This window comes from Zootoca vivipara, chromosome 1, assembly GCF_965207765.1.
Source record: "Zootoca vivipara chromosome 1, rZooViv2.hap1.1, whole genome shotgun sequence".
Classification (NCBI taxonomy): domain Eukaryota; kingdom Metazoa; phylum Chordata; class Lepidosauria; order Squamata; family Lacertidae; genus Zootoca; species Zootoca vivipara.
Genome location: NC_142582.1, coordinates 12,716,682 through 12,731,845, shown reverse-complemented (window position 1 = coordinate 12,731,845; position 15,164 = coordinate 12,716,682). Strand labels below are relative to the sequence as shown.

General features: G+C 45.4%; 1 protein-coding gene across 6 annotated transcripts in view; it reads right to left on the bottom strand.

Moving 5' to 3' along the window:
* STK17B (serine/threonine kinase 17b) overlaps window positions 1-12,109 on the bottom strand; it is a 48,537-nt gene extending 36,428 nt beyond the window's left edge. Inside the window, exons 1-3 of one of the 6 annotated variants that reach the window (XM_060281479.2) lie at window positions 11,941-12,085; window positions 9,557-9,670; window positions 6,329-6,390 (exon numbers count right to left, since the gene is read on the bottom strand). The gene's annotated coding sequence lies outside the window, so the exon portion shown is untranslated. Of the gene's footprint in view, window positions 1-4,027; window positions 4,376-4,442; window positions 4,795-6,328; window positions 6,391-7,023; window positions 7,261-9,556; window positions 9,671-11,940 lie in introns of those variants that run through there. The other 5 variants (XM_088653765.1, XM_088653867.1, XM_060281489.2 and 2 more) reach the window with 5 other exon arrangements.
* Between the last annotated feature and the right edge of the window lie 3,055 nt (window positions 12,110-15,164).

Below are 15,164 nucleotides of genomic sequence, written 5' to 3'. Positions count from 1 at the left end.
TACCAGTGATCTACCACAGACGTCCAGTGATCTACCGGTAGATCACGATCTACCTGTTGGACGTGCCTGCTCTATAGTTTCCACAATCCTCTCGGTCATCATTTTTAAAGAGGTTGATAATTTTGGCATCCTGGGATCTCCTCTCTCTCCCATATTTTTTCAATGAGCTTGTGAAATTGCTGTGTAAATTCAATTCCACCCACTTTGATGATTTCGGCAGATATCCCGTCAGGTCCGCTGGCTTCGTTGTTTTTCATTTGGTTGGTAGGTGTACACAACTCTCCCAGATTTGGAGATACTGCAAGCTCACCTCTAATTTATTTTTGCAGAATTTGTGAGAGGACCTTAGCAGCTACGGGGGGGCTTGCAGTTAAGGAGATGCTGGTAATGTTCTTTCCAGTGCAATGGCATAGTTTCTTTATCTTTTAGAAGTATGGTACCATCTGCTGAGCGTAGGGGGCATATGCCATGATTTATTGCCCCATAGATGGTCTTTGTGCATCATGAGTGTTGGCTACGTGCTGGATCTCTTGAGCTTTTGTTTTTTATCCAACAGGTGTTCTTTAGTAGTAGTTTGGATTTGATATCCTGCTTTATCACTACCCGAAGGAGTCTCAAAGCGGCTAACATTCTCCTTTCCTTTCCTCCCCCACAACAAACACTCTGTGAGGTGAGTGGGGCTGAGAGACTTCAAAGAAGTGTGACTAGCCCAAGGTCACCCAGCAGCTGCATGTGGAGGAGCAGAGACGCGAACCCTGTTCACCAGATTACAAGTCTACCGCTCTTAACCACTACGCCACACTGGCTCTGGTTCCGCTCCATGTTCGTCACTCCCGAAGCTGCGCACTCGGTGGAAGAGGACGACCATCCCAGATAGAAGGAGTGTACCGTTCTTCGGTCAAGGGTATACGATAGCTGCGCTCCCCTGCTAAGAACCTCCAAACAAGCTCAAGGTCCATTTGTAGGAGAACGTAGGGTAGTTCTTCTTTGAACCTTCTTTGAGAACACAAGTTCTCTGGTTCTTTGAACCTCAGCCTTAGCGTTGGCATAGGTTTCTTTTTCTTGGTGGCACAGTTTCTATCTCTTTGCCAATTTTCTGCCGTGTAGAAAATTGTCACAACTTGTAAGGTTGCGGATAGGGAGGAAGGCCTTCTTTTTAGGAGATAATAGGCAATGACCAGTGGTGCTATTTCATGCATTCATAAATGATCTACAGTCAAGAGAGAACAGTGTGGTTCCTGGTATCTGTAAACTGGAGTATTATTTAGAATGGCAATTCCTAGCAGATTGGGAAGAGTTCCAAAAGCGTCTTTCAACTATTTAGAGCAGATCAGTAACTTGGATACGACGTCACCATTACCACATATTTACCACACACTCTTCCAGAGAAAAGCAGAAGTCTTGCACTGACGTCTTTATTTTATTAGAAAATAAAGTCATTTGCTGAACAGGAATTTGGAATTCATGGTTGTCATACTACACACACAGTTACTTGGAAGCCCTGCTGAACTCCAGAAAAAATACAAGTCTCATGTCAAGCTACAAGTCTCATGTCTAACATTATGTCCACTGAAACACCCTAACTCATAATATGCATGGGAACTGGAGATGCATTTTTATAACACTTCAATGATATAATGGAACCTACTGTACTGGAACTTTCAACACCAAACACAAAAGTCCTTCCCTTGAATTCTGTTACTTATTTGAGCACAAATTTAATACACAAAGACTTCTGTGTAGAAATTCCCATAAATAGCAACTGGTCACAATCTGAAACAATTTACACACTTCCAAACAGTACAACCGGAACCATGCCACAGAAACCAAGCAATTTCCTTTATAGAAGGCTATAATGTGTGATACAGGTATTTCCAATCCTTGCTAATTGGGATCATTTAAACTTTCACAGTCTGGAACCCACAAACTTTCGTTTAGAAAGCATCTCATATTAATCAACTATGGCTCTGCTTCATATTCCACCATTAAGGGAGATTAGAACCTTGGATGCTAAGTGCTACGTCTTTATAGCTATAGCCCCAAAGGAAAGGAATGATATGCTGTTTGGAAAAGTTGGAAGATGCTCATATTATATCTGATTTTTGCCCTGTCTGGTTAATGGTTATGAGTTGAGCTGGTTTGTTTGCAAGTTGAATGGGTTGTTTTTTTAATGTTAATAATTCTGTCCTCTAGGGTCTCTCAAGTTAATGCTGCAATCCTAAAATCATTGAACTCAGGATTTACTTCAGAGTAAACTTGCTATTATTATTACAATTATTATTTTGCAGTGTTGTATTGCAGGGTACTTAAATGGTTTGAGAACAAAAGCTAAATTAAGTGGACATTACACTTAATATTCTATTTTTAAAATTACCGTAACTAAAAATAACCAGTTCAAAAAATCATCTCAATGACAATATTCTCTGCAATCAGGCACCCACACCAGTGCCAGCTCCAAGTTCTGAGAGACCCTTGGGCATGATTTCAGTGGGCCAACTTTCTCCTCATGCTCCAATTACTTACCCTTTCCCTCTGCACTCAATCTATACAACTACTAAATGGGAGATGACCAAGCAAGTGAAAGATGCTGCTCCATCACCTTGCCTCTAGTCACTGCTTGCATGTTCAGAGAGGACAGGTGAACAGGCAGTGACAGCAAAGAGCTAAAGAGTAAGGAGGCGCTAATAGCTGAAGTGAGCCCCTTGCAAGGGTATGAACCTCAATTATTATTCTGATTAGGTGCTGCAATTATTAAAAGATATTCTTTTCCATATAAGGTTTCTTTTATAATCTTATTGTTTTTAGGGTTTAAACTTGTGTTTTAAGCAATATTCTGCTTATCATGCACTGTTTACAGGAGGGGGGGTTGTCCCTATAAGTACACCTTATATAAATTTTAAGAGATATCAGAAATTGCACATAGCAGAGGGTCTCCAGTTCAACAAATCTGCACTCTCTCAGTGAGCTGCTGTTCCTGCACCAGATGTGCACGTTTCTTCACGTTTCTTCCAGTTACCTAGTCACCTCCCAAACTACATGAATTTGCCTGAAGCTAGTATTATGCCCACTCCACATCTGAAAATAGAATTCTATAAGTGAAAAAGGACTGGGTGAAGAAGTAGTTCACAGCACTGACCATGCACCTTAAACAACTCGACGCTCCAAAAATATAAAAAAGCAAAAGGCATCCGTGTGAGGGGTGAGACGGGAAGTATGAAGAAAGATCTGAAAGATGGCAGCCTGAAAATATAGACCTGCAAGGGGGTCAGGCAAGGATGCCAGCCACCACCCTAGAGCCCCATCATCAAACAAAATACTACCTGTATAAGCTGAAACGGCTGTGCACACACAATCCACAACTTTATCAACCCTTTCCCCCCTGGATGTGTGATACACACACTACTCCAAAAATTCCCACTCCCGAATGTCTGACACAGATTTATGATTATGACAGCCAATTTGTCATTAGTATTATTATTATTATTGGAATCCATTTGCACAATCTGCGTTTCCCCACATTCAAGGCTTGGCTTTTAAACCACCAGTCACCTTTTCCTTTTTATTAAGCTGCCCGAAAAGCACCACAGGTGTATCTAAGAGTGAGACGTCCTTGAGCCTCTCTCGGAATCTTGAGCTGCAGTTTGCCCGTAATGTGTGTGTGATCTCTCTCCATACACACACACAAACATATATAAACACACACACACACATATATAGGACCAACTCCTAGGGGCCAAAGTCCCTTGGGTCCCCTACAATAAAATATTTGAGGGGGGCCATGAGCCACCAAGGTTGATGGGCATTGCCATTTGAATAGCGTGTGTGTGCCACTTCTTGTGATTGATTATGTGAGGCAGGGCTTATCTTCCCCCCCCCCAATATTTTATTTAAGTTGGAACCACTGCACACACACACACATTTATAACACACACACACACACAGACAAACAAAAACCCAATAAACAAATATATGCGCGCGCGCACACACACACAAAAATTTGCACACACACAGACACACACATACTCACAAGAGAAAGCTGGGAAAATGATGCCATGAGGCGCGAGAGAGAAGCAGAAGCGACCGGGTGGCGGCGGCGGCGGCGAGAGGGAAGCTCCCCAGGCGCCCCACCGGCGAGGACGGCGTGACCCACAAGCAACGCCAGCCTCAGCAGAGCCGCCATCCCCACAGGCCAGATGCAGGCGATGGGGCTGGGGAGGAGGGCGGACTTTGGGGAGGGGGCGCTGCTGACGAGGCCGCCAGGGGGCGCTTTCCCTCCTCATTGTCGGCCGTGCTTTTCCCTCAGCAACGCCGCCCCCCCCCTCTTTTCCGTGAGGTAAGGTGAGGTGAGACGGGGGGGAACCCTCCCCGGCCTATAACACTAAATAAAATATAATAATAATAATAATAATAAATAATAATAAATATTCTCAGGGCACACTCACCCTTTTTCCTTCCTCAGGGCTTCGTTTCCCGAGCCCAGACGGTTCGCCTTCTCTGCCTGTCTCGCCCGCCGCCGCTCCTTTTTATTTCCTCCCCCCTCAAAAACACACACACGCTTCGTCCCTGTCTCCAACGCAGGACAGCAGCACCTCAAGGGACAGACCAGCCTCCCCTGACGCGGCTCTTTTCTTGCCGCCGCTCGGTGCCAGCGGCCCCCCAGCGCGCTCGTGCCCGGCCCCGCGCTCGCCCTCGCTCGCCACACAGTTGGCGTTTGAAAAGCGCAAAGCCGGTTTGTGCGGCGGTTACAGCGCCGGCTGGCTCGCGCCCCGCCCCGCCGCCTCCTCGCCCCGCCCCGCCGCCTCCTCGCCCCGCCCCGCTCTTAGCCTCGCAGCCAATCCGCGCTGCGTGGTCGGGCTTAGCGGGAGGGGGAGAAGGAGGGGGGAGGAAACAAACAAGTCCCCCGACATTTCCCATCCGCCCGCCTCCTCCATCCTCGTTTCCCATTCCGATAGGCTTCCTCGTTGATGAGTGGCAGGAGCCCAGCCAATCGGCTCGAACGGCCAAAAAAACCCAAAAACGTTGGGAGGCGGGGAAGACGCGCGACTGAACCTGTCAAGGAACGAAAGTGACAAGGGTCGGGGCTAAAAAGGGGAGCAAATAAGCCCTGCTGGAAGACTCTGGGGCAGCAGGGCGGCGGTGGCGCCCCGAGAGACGGGAGTTAAGGTTGTCTGGGTTTAATTTCGGAAATAAGAGGCACCTGGGCTTAAGATCTGCTCTAATGCAATGGTCGCTTAGCACAGGGGGTGGTTTTGCACTTTGTGCATGCTCAGAGGCACTCATTTCTCCAAGTTGCCTTTTGTCCTTTTTTTTGAAAGTGCAGGTGCAAAGTCCAGGAGTGGTAGGTACACCCTGGTGAGCAAGGAGAGAGAGAAATGACTTCTACACAGGGCCAAATGCCCTGTGATGCAGCCTTGAATAAATGAGCCACAGTACTACCATGGGGCAATTCCCCGTAAACTGCAGTTCCTGCCTATTAGCATACCACACACAGCATAAGCGTTGCTCAGAAAAGGTGTCGCCTGACAGGAAAGTTGACAATTATTCATCCCTTTAATTAAGGACTCGGCACAGCAAAGATCCATGACCCAGCAAAGCAAAGCAAAGCACACAATAGGAGGTGACGTATCCAAAGCGGGGAAGAGAGTTTGTAAAGATTCTGCTGCTGGCCTGCTTACTAATTCAGTTCCATTCAAGTGGTGTTTACTGAATTCAGCTGGCATTGAAACCCATAGCAGCTTGGAACCCAAATACCTGAAGGATCATCTGCCTATATGAGCCTGCCCAGCTCCTCTACTTCCTGCCCCATTGTAGGGTGAGGTTCATTTGTGGCAACAAACCAGATGGGACCGATTTCTTTGGTGGGGCTCTGTCTATTCCAGGGGTTCCCAAACTAAGGCCCGGGGGCCGGATGCGGCCCAATCGCCTTCTAAATCCTCCCCGCGGACGGTCCGGGAATCAGCATGTTTTTACATGAGTAGAATGTGTCCTTTTATTTAAAATGCATCTCTGGATTATTTGTGGGGCATAGGAATTCGTTCAGATTTTTTTCCAAAATATAGTCCGCCCCCCACCCCTACAAGGTCTGAGGGACAGTGGACTGGCTCCCTGCTGAAAAAGTTTGCTGACCCCTGGTCTATTCGATGCCCTCAGGGCCAGCCCTAGGAAAAATACCATAGCATGCTCGGTGAGGAGTGCCTTTCGCAATGCCCCATGGCTTCGCAGTGCCAGCCAGAGGGTTTATGGAGCCTGATGCAAAGACCCATGCATGTGTGCACAAAACTGGGGGCACATGCCAGAATTACTGCATGCATGGACTCCAAATTCTCACCTGCATCATCTCCTTGCTCTGGGATCCAGCAGAATTCTAGAGGAGCTTCGTTTTTTTCTTACCTAGGGATAATGGAATTGGGATCAGTTTGTGCTTCTCCTCAATATCTCTTCAAAATCCCGACTTCTCTGTGCCAGAGCACCTTCCTGTTTATTGGGCCTCAGTCTCACAGGTCTTCCACATGGTCTGCTGGCACAGGAAGGAGTCCTGCCTTCAGAACTGGCCTCATGCCACTGACCAGCCTTTTCCTGTGGCAACTGCCACAGAATATTGCTGTCCAGCGACACCTTGCCTGGAAGTCTTAAGAGGCATTCATCCTAAGCCCTTTTAAAATGTGGCTCTTTCTTTTGGGGAGGGGACGTTACTGGGTTATTGTTTTTATTTCGATTATATATTTTGTGGAGGGTTTTGTTGATCTTTTCTGTGAATCGCCCTGAGACATCTGGGTATAGGGTGGCATATAAATTCAATAAATAATAATCACAACTGACCATCGGTGGCCAATGGTATGCACAGGAACCGAGGCAGGTGAGGTGGGCCCTTGTGGTACTGGGCCAAATGGCCCCAGTTGCCTCCACCCACCGGGCAGCTCTGTAACTTTGCAGCAGTAACAAGTTGTGTGGAAATATAACCATGCTACAGGCTTGCTGTGCCCAGTCGATCCCCCACCAGTGTCTATGGAAAAAGGCGCCAACCTCTTGCACGTTGCTCGGCTGTTCCATTTCTAGGATCCCAGTGAAGTCTTTGTCATGTTGTGTGGGTGGCTGTCAAAGGATAGCTTTCATGGGCTTGTAGACCTAGATTCCTTATCCTGTTCCGCACAAACAAAACAGAGCCAACAGCAAGCTCTCCTCCCTAAGCTCCAACACTCCCACCTCAGCTACAAAAAGTAGGCCTTCTACCTTGAAGAGACAGTACCACCATATATGACTGTCTTCAGTCTTCTCTTGCTGCTTAAAAAAACCAAACATAAAATATAGAGTGACTAAGCCTAGCAACCGCTTTGATTTGCCATGTTTTGTAGCAGTTCCCTGTCTTTTGGCAGGCATTCTTTTGTTTTATAACATTTACTTATAACAAAAGTTATAAGTAAAAAAAAAAGTATCCAACTGACCTCCCACATTCTACCACTTTATTTCATTATCATTTATATAGTGTTTATAAGATCTGAAGTGCTAAGTGCTTGGTAAAATCTGCTCCCAAGTCAAGCTGTGTTCCACTATTCCCCCCCCCCCCCAGATTACATCAACATGAAAGCTGAAAAAAAAACATACTTTACAGCTAATTGAAAGAGGATAATCTGTAGAACCTTGAGGATGGGGGGAAGGTCACACACAGATGTTTGCTTTTTGCCACTCTAGCTCAAGGCAGATGAAACATTTTTTTAAAAAATCACAGCCAGTGAGCTCAGCTAGGCACCCCCCACAGCTTGGTGCCCCACACAATTGCACAATGCACCCATCCTGTAGCAGTATGACAGGTGTCTCAATGTTACAATTAATTTAGCATCAGCACCATATACATTTATTTGCCCAGGTGCTTTAAAGTTTGGTTTCTAGTTTGTTTTAATAATAATAATAATAATAATAATAATAATAATAATAATAATAATAAACCTTCAATATGAAGGGCACAGGGATGGGAAGCAGAGTTTGCACTGTAGCATGGGAAAGGATGGAGGGACATTTTTGTTTTGTTCTTGTTCTTATTATATGCCCTTTGTGGTTTTATTCTGTAATAAATAAAGAATAATAATAACAAAAGAGAAGAGGGAACATGCCAGAATTCAGGTGCGCTGGTGGGAGAGAACCCCTGTGATTGAAATCAACATTGCAAGTTCTGCATACAGGGCTGGCAAATGGCATAGACACCCCAGTCAAAGTGCATAGAATCAGAGGTGAACTTGGCACATGAGGCATAACACCCCACAAGCAGCTCTCCCCTTCCGTGGCAGTAGGAACAGGTAAAGGTAAAGGGACCCCTGACCATTAGGTCCAGTCGCGGACGACTCTGGGTATGCGGCGCTCATCTCACTTTACTGGCCAAGGGAGCTGGCGTACAGCTTCCAGGTCATGTGGCCAGCATGACTAAGCCAATTCTGGCGAAACCAGAGCAGCGCACGGAAACGCCGTTTACCTTCTCGCCGGAACGGTACCTATTTATCCACTTGCACTTTGACGTGCTTTCAAACTGCTAGGTTGGCAGGAGCAGGGACTGAGCAATGAGAGCTCACCCCGTCGTGGGGGTTCGAACTGCTGACCTTCTGATCGGCAAGCCCTAGGCTCTGTGGTTTAACCCACAGCGCCACCTGCGTCCCAGGCAGTAGGAATACAAGACATCAAATAGCCATGTGCTCTCCTTTCATAACAGCCAAAAATTGGCTGCCACTTCACTCTGCCTAATGGCCAGTTCCTTGATTGCTCAGGCATGGCAGTAGGCGGGCCTCGGTCACATCGTGTCTTCATGGTGCCAACAAACCACATCAACCCTGGTCATGGACACCAGCCATGAGACAGGAGGAGAAGCCCTAGTCAGGTGGAGCAGATCACATTTCTCATGCAGGGGGTCCCAGGACTGAGGACCCCCTGCATGAGAGTCCCTGTTAAAACTAACAGACTTGGCTGAGATGGCGAAATTGACATGAGAAAAGTCCTTGCTAACACTTGTTAAAAGTTGGAAACTTCTCATAGAGTTTTTGCGTGGAAAAGAAAGCAAAGTGATTTCCTTAGGATTTGAGGATTGAAGATAATGTCTGTCGTAATGGCGAAACTTACAGGAAGAATAAGAAATCAATATAACAAACGTTTTATAAAAGAATGGAAATGGTTTATTGAATATTTACAGATAAATTGTAAACAGATAAGAACTTTGGCAGGATTATTGTAATAACCTGCAGTTTCATAAGAGTGTGTTTTTAAAAAAGATGAGTAAATGAGCAAATTAGGTTAATTTGGATATGCAAAAGATATTAAAAATAAATTTAAGGAACTGCAGAAAGAGGGGGGAGGAAGTCAAGTTTTGAAATGTCAAAATGATTGTAAAATTAGTGAAATGCATAAAACTAGTGAAATTTATGAACTTGAAAAGTATAAATTTAAAAAAAATGAAAATTGAAAAAGAAGAAAATGTTTGTTTATAGAAAGTGTTTTTGTTGGCTGTTACATTGGAGTGAATGAAGTGAATATTGTTTATATATAGCAGACGGACGAAGAATCAGAAGTCCCTTACCTTCAGAATTTTCTCTCTCTCTCTTTTATCCGTTTTTCTATTTTTCTTTCTTTCTTTTTCTCTCTCTTTATTCCTCCTCTCTCTTTATGCTTTTTAGTGTATTTAGATCAACGTCTTAGTTTGGACAAAAAAGAGAGAGAGGAAAATAGATTTGGTATTCAGTTTTGTATTTTTCTCTAGAAGCACTAATGCAATTTATTCTAAGGAGCACTGCTGCAGGAATCCATATCCTTGCCAGTGGAAAAGCCAACCTTCCTTCTTGGCCCACTCTCTCCCCCTGGCAACCCACGGCCAATCCCCCAATAGATGAATCCCCCCCAGCAGTGCTGCTGCAGGACTTGTTGCCCCCCAATTCTCTCACACATGCACACCAGTTGTCATTTGGATGGAGAAAAGCATTTAGAAATTCAAGAGAAGCGAATTCCAAATGATAGTTGCATTTCGTTTTTTGTTGTGGACAGTGTGAACTAGTTTCATCTTGAATGCACACACACACACTTCTACCCAAGGAATCCTACAATATATTCTCTGGGGCTTGGTCAGGTTAGATCTCCCACTCTTCCTCGATCCTCCTCACCTCCCCTTCTCAACATAAAACATTTTGTGCCTCTACAACTCTCAGCTATACAGACTCACACTGTCTGCCCATATCCTGCATTCTTTAGAAACCCTTTAATCTCTCTATCATTCCAACTACCATCAGCATTGTGTAAGCCCACAGATTTCTGTCATCTGGGGTTACTTTAAAAAAAATGCCATTTGCTTTTAAAATCACAAATGCATATACTTCTGCATTTCTAGCTCATTGCCCGTGGATGCAGAAGCCACTGTCTTATTTTGGGGTGGCCCCGTCTTGCTTACGTGCTGAGAGACTCAACCACCCGAGTTCGCTATTAGAGGACCTGCATTAAAATTACTGGTGTTAGGGATGAGTGAATCTGTCAATTACAGTTTCTAATTTCTCAGATATTAAATTCAGCTCGTCACTTGTATACGTTAGTGATGTTAAAGTCATGAAAATTCATCAGTGTTCTAGTGTGGATATCTCATAATACACACGTTTCCATGGAATTTTGCCCAATAGATGCATTTTTGCAATACTCTTTCCCCCGAAATAACATGGTTTTGTATGCTGTTTTCACTATTATGTGAATTTTCACAGACACTTTATTCCAGTATATACTGGTATGTTTTTGGACAGATTAGTTGGCTGGAGAACTGCACCGCAAAATCTGGAGAAGTGTGAATTTCAAAGGATGGGTTGTGTTTCAGTCCATGTATTGTTTTGGAAAGTGCAAATTAGGGAGATTTATCTTTAAATGCAAATTAACTCAAATTTCTCTCCCATCCCTAGTTTAAATATCCCTTACAAGGAGCAGCCCTGTTCAAAATGCCAGCCAGCCAGCCCCTCCTCTAGAAAACTCCATTCCATTCCTTGCCCGTTTGGGAGTGGGGGGGGGCACTGCTGCAAACCTTGGTGTTCTCCTAAGGACACTAATGCCTCATCTCTTGCTTTTGAGTGGCTATGTAACTGTTGGCACTCACTGCTTCCATTTGCTATTAAGAGAGATTGATGGTGATAGTGTACAGAATCTGTACCCTATTCCTATTTGTACTCCATTCGTTCATTCCACCCTCCCAAAAGAGCGCAGGGAAGCAAAAACACTTGTGGTAAAACAGTACAATTAAAAAACAAAATAGAAACATATTTAATGCATCTGAAACATGTAAAAACATTCCTAGGCATTTAAGAGCAATAAACACAGACAAACACTAAACAAAGGTAAGAGCAGATACAACAAATCATGCGTCTGGGTAGACCCACTGGAGAAGAAAATATTTTAGCAGGCATTTAAAACAGCACTGTATAGCACAGGTGATGGGACTGAGCATGGGTTGGCAGGCAGGGGTGCAAGAGGAAGCCAAGGAAAAAGCAGAAAGGGGTGCTTGAATGGTGGGAACCTGGATTGGATTGTGCCTTCCCACCCCAACTTCAGCCACTTCAGAAGCAGGAAGGCTGGGGCTCTGATCATAGAGTTCGAAGAACCCCCAAGGGCCATCTAGTCCAAGCTCCTGCAATGCAGGAATCACAATGAAAACATCCGCGACAGGTGGTCATCCAACCTGTGTTTAAAAACTTCAAACGGAGGAGAGCCGACCACCTTCCAAGGGAGTCTGTCCCACTGCCAAACAGCTATTACTGCCAGAAAGTTCTTCCTAATGTTTAGTTGGAATAGGAGGGTGTAGTCTTCCCATGCCCAATCGGGTACCACCTTTGCAGATGGAAGCAGACCCATTCACCCTGACAAGAGCATCTCATTTCCACAAGGCGAGCGAGTACACCACACATCATCTTTTTTGGCAGGTGTGGCATAGAAACTCACTGGGACGTCTTCAACGCTTCCCCTCCGGTTCCGAACTTCATGTCCTGCTGCTGAACTCCTTGACCTTGAGGCCTGGGCTGCTAAGCCTGTCGCTTGTGTGGAAAAAAGCTCTCATTCTTACTTACAAGCAAGAGCTTGTGTGTTTTGGAGTGGGAGCCTGGATACGGATGTCAACAGACGTCGGGGATGCCCAAGCGCACGCGCAGCCACGCTAGAGGGAGGACGGCTCACTGATGTGGAACAAACACTGTGTCACACTTGTAAAAGGGCAAGTTCTGCAGATGGAAGTGATCTAAGGCAGTCCTTCAGGTAAGCCCGTCCCGTCCCAAGCTGTAAAAGGCTTTATATACCAACGCTAAGACCTTGAACTCAGCCTGGCGGCAAACTGGCAGCGAGCACAGATCATTGAGCAATATGTAACCTGCTGAAAGACTTGCACTCCTCTGTACTAACTGCATTCTGTACTAACTGCAGCTTCCGGAACAAGCATGAGGGGAGTTCTGCCCACCCACCCACCCACCCACCGCTGAGTGTAGCAGGTCCAGCTTAGGCAGGTGTTGGTGCCTCCCTGACCATACTATATTGTACAGCAGGATCTGAAATGTCTAAGTGTAAATAAGACTGCATTGCAAAACCCTCTTGATAGCTTTCCCTGTGTATTTGTAGAATTGCAAAATGTGGCAGTGGGCAAATTATCCACTTTCAAGCAAGCAAGCAAGCAAGCAAGCAAGCAACAAACAAACAAACAAACAAACAAACGCATATTGACTTTGATGATGCATGTACTATTGCTGTGCAAGCAGCATCATAGAAGAGGCATAGTTGCCTGTATGAGAGTAAACTAGGAGTGAATCCTTTGGAACTTTCTTCTCTATTAATTTCATGTAAAGATATGGTTCTGTGATCTGTATGTGATCTTTTATATGTATAAATTGTGTGTGTGTGTGTGTGTGTGTGTGTGTGTGTGTGTGTGTGTATCTGTATATATATAAATAAAAGAGGAATGAGTCTTCTAAGATGAGGCCTGCCTCATTTGATTTGCACAAGTACTCACGCGCAATTTTTTTAAAAAAAATGCCTACTATCTAGTTGAAGTGCAAACACATTTTTAATCACCACAAAATGATTTCATCCATCTAGCTGATTAATGGGGCTAAATTCAACAGACCTTATTATGTTATGTAAATGGGAGTTGCAAGTCATTGCATGAGCGGAACAACTTCTGCTTGGGCAACAGAATTTCATCTCCCTGCACTGCCCCCCCCCTGCCCCAAATCTTATCTGGGAATTTCCCGAAGCCCCCAGAACAGATCAGGAGTGATGTGCAGTGACTTAGATCAGTGTTTCTCAACCAGTGTGCCTCCAGATGTTTTGGGACTACAACTCCCATCATTCCTGACCACTGGTCTTGCTAGCTAGGGATGATGGGAGTTGTAGTCCCAAAACATCTGGAGGCACACTGGTTGAGAAACACTGACTTAGATGGAGGCAATTCTAGGTAACTAACCTTTACTAAGCAACCTGGAGTATATTCTTAAAGTCACCTGGGCAAGGATTGCACCACTGTTCTGTAAATCTCCAAACACACGAGAAATGTGTAAGAATGAAGATTCTCAGGATTGCAGATCCTGGGTTAGATTCTGCATCCTGTAGTATGTCACATAGGCATGAACTGATGCCACAAGCTATTTTCCACCACCACCACCACACCGAAGCTTTTCCGTTGCCCATTGCCTGCATTAAGTTACAGCCGTCACATTTCTCTCAGCAATTCAATCTCATGTAACCTTCCACCTAAATTTCACGATTGGCAACTGATGTTCTGTTTTCCACTATCGCAGTCTAGAATCTTTACTAGGATCCTCCCACAGAATTATACATTTCTGTCAAAGCTGAGCCTACGCACCTGCTTCATTATCATTCCATGTCGCTCTGCCAAAAAAGAAAAAAAAAGCAGAAGTATTCGACGCATCCAAGAGCCCAAGCGGATTAGGACTCGGAGTTCGTTCGGCACGGCATGAAAAGAAAAACACGGCATTCCTAGCATGCCAGATAGCGCACAGGATGAAAATTAAAAAAGATGGCTGCAATTAAGATGCTTGGCGCTCTTATGGAACATGGGGGCCAGCGCAGCAAATGACAGCACTCGCGCGTCTCATCGCCTTATTATGTCTCCTTGCAGATCCCTTCTGGAGCCAGAACCACTCTGCTCCGCCATGTTCCAAAAGCCATATAAACAAACACACACTTAAGAAGCGGAGAGCCCTGGGAATATTATTGCAATGTTTGTTATTTATACAGAGCGTTTGGCACGCACCGCACTTGGTAGAAAAACCATATCCAGCAGCAGAACACAGCTCCCCCCCCCCAGGACCCCAGAATTTAAGTGATATGGAAAATAGGGGGCAAGGGAGTCAGAGGCTCAGGGAACATTATGAGAATTATGACTACACGAGATCGTAAAGTCAGTTTACTCCAGAGGTGGGAGGCTGTCCTCCAACTCCCATCAGCCCCAACCAACCATGTTGTGGTCCAGTGACACCTGAAGGGCGACAGGTTCCCAACCCTCAGTTTACCGAATAACTTATGACCCACCAGGCCAAAGCAAAGGCAGCCCTCTGGCCTGGCACCTGCCCGACAAGGGAAGCAGCAAAAAGGCAAAGGTTTGCTGGGTCCCTGATAGGACTGCATTTATTGCAAGGGTTTTGGGCCACCTTTCGGCAACACAATGCACTCAGCATGGCTATGCATGGCTGCACTTGGTTTGTTGGGAAAGGAGGTAAAGGTGTCCCGTGATCACATACACAAGCGCGCGCACGAACACACACACACACACACACACACACACACACACACACACACACACTATATGCAGTTACCAGGGCTGTAGCTAGGGGGTGGTGAGGTGGGCCCCCACCAGGGGTGCAGGCGATGGGGGGGGGGGCGCAAAATCGGCTAAAAATATGTCCATAAATATAGATTATTGCCTCATAAGAAATGGTTTTAAATAGAGAGTGAATTGAATTGGTGTGGGGCGGGGGTGGAGGAGAGGTGGAAATAAGAGCTAATTTGTCTGTGGCTAGGTGGTGCAATCTGGACGGTTTTGCCAGGGGCGCAAGATCACCTAGCAGTTACTCAAAGCATTAAGAAGAAAATAAATGGAAACCCATATTAAATATACCATAGTATGTCAGGTTACCAGTTATGGTTAAGGAGAAAGTAAA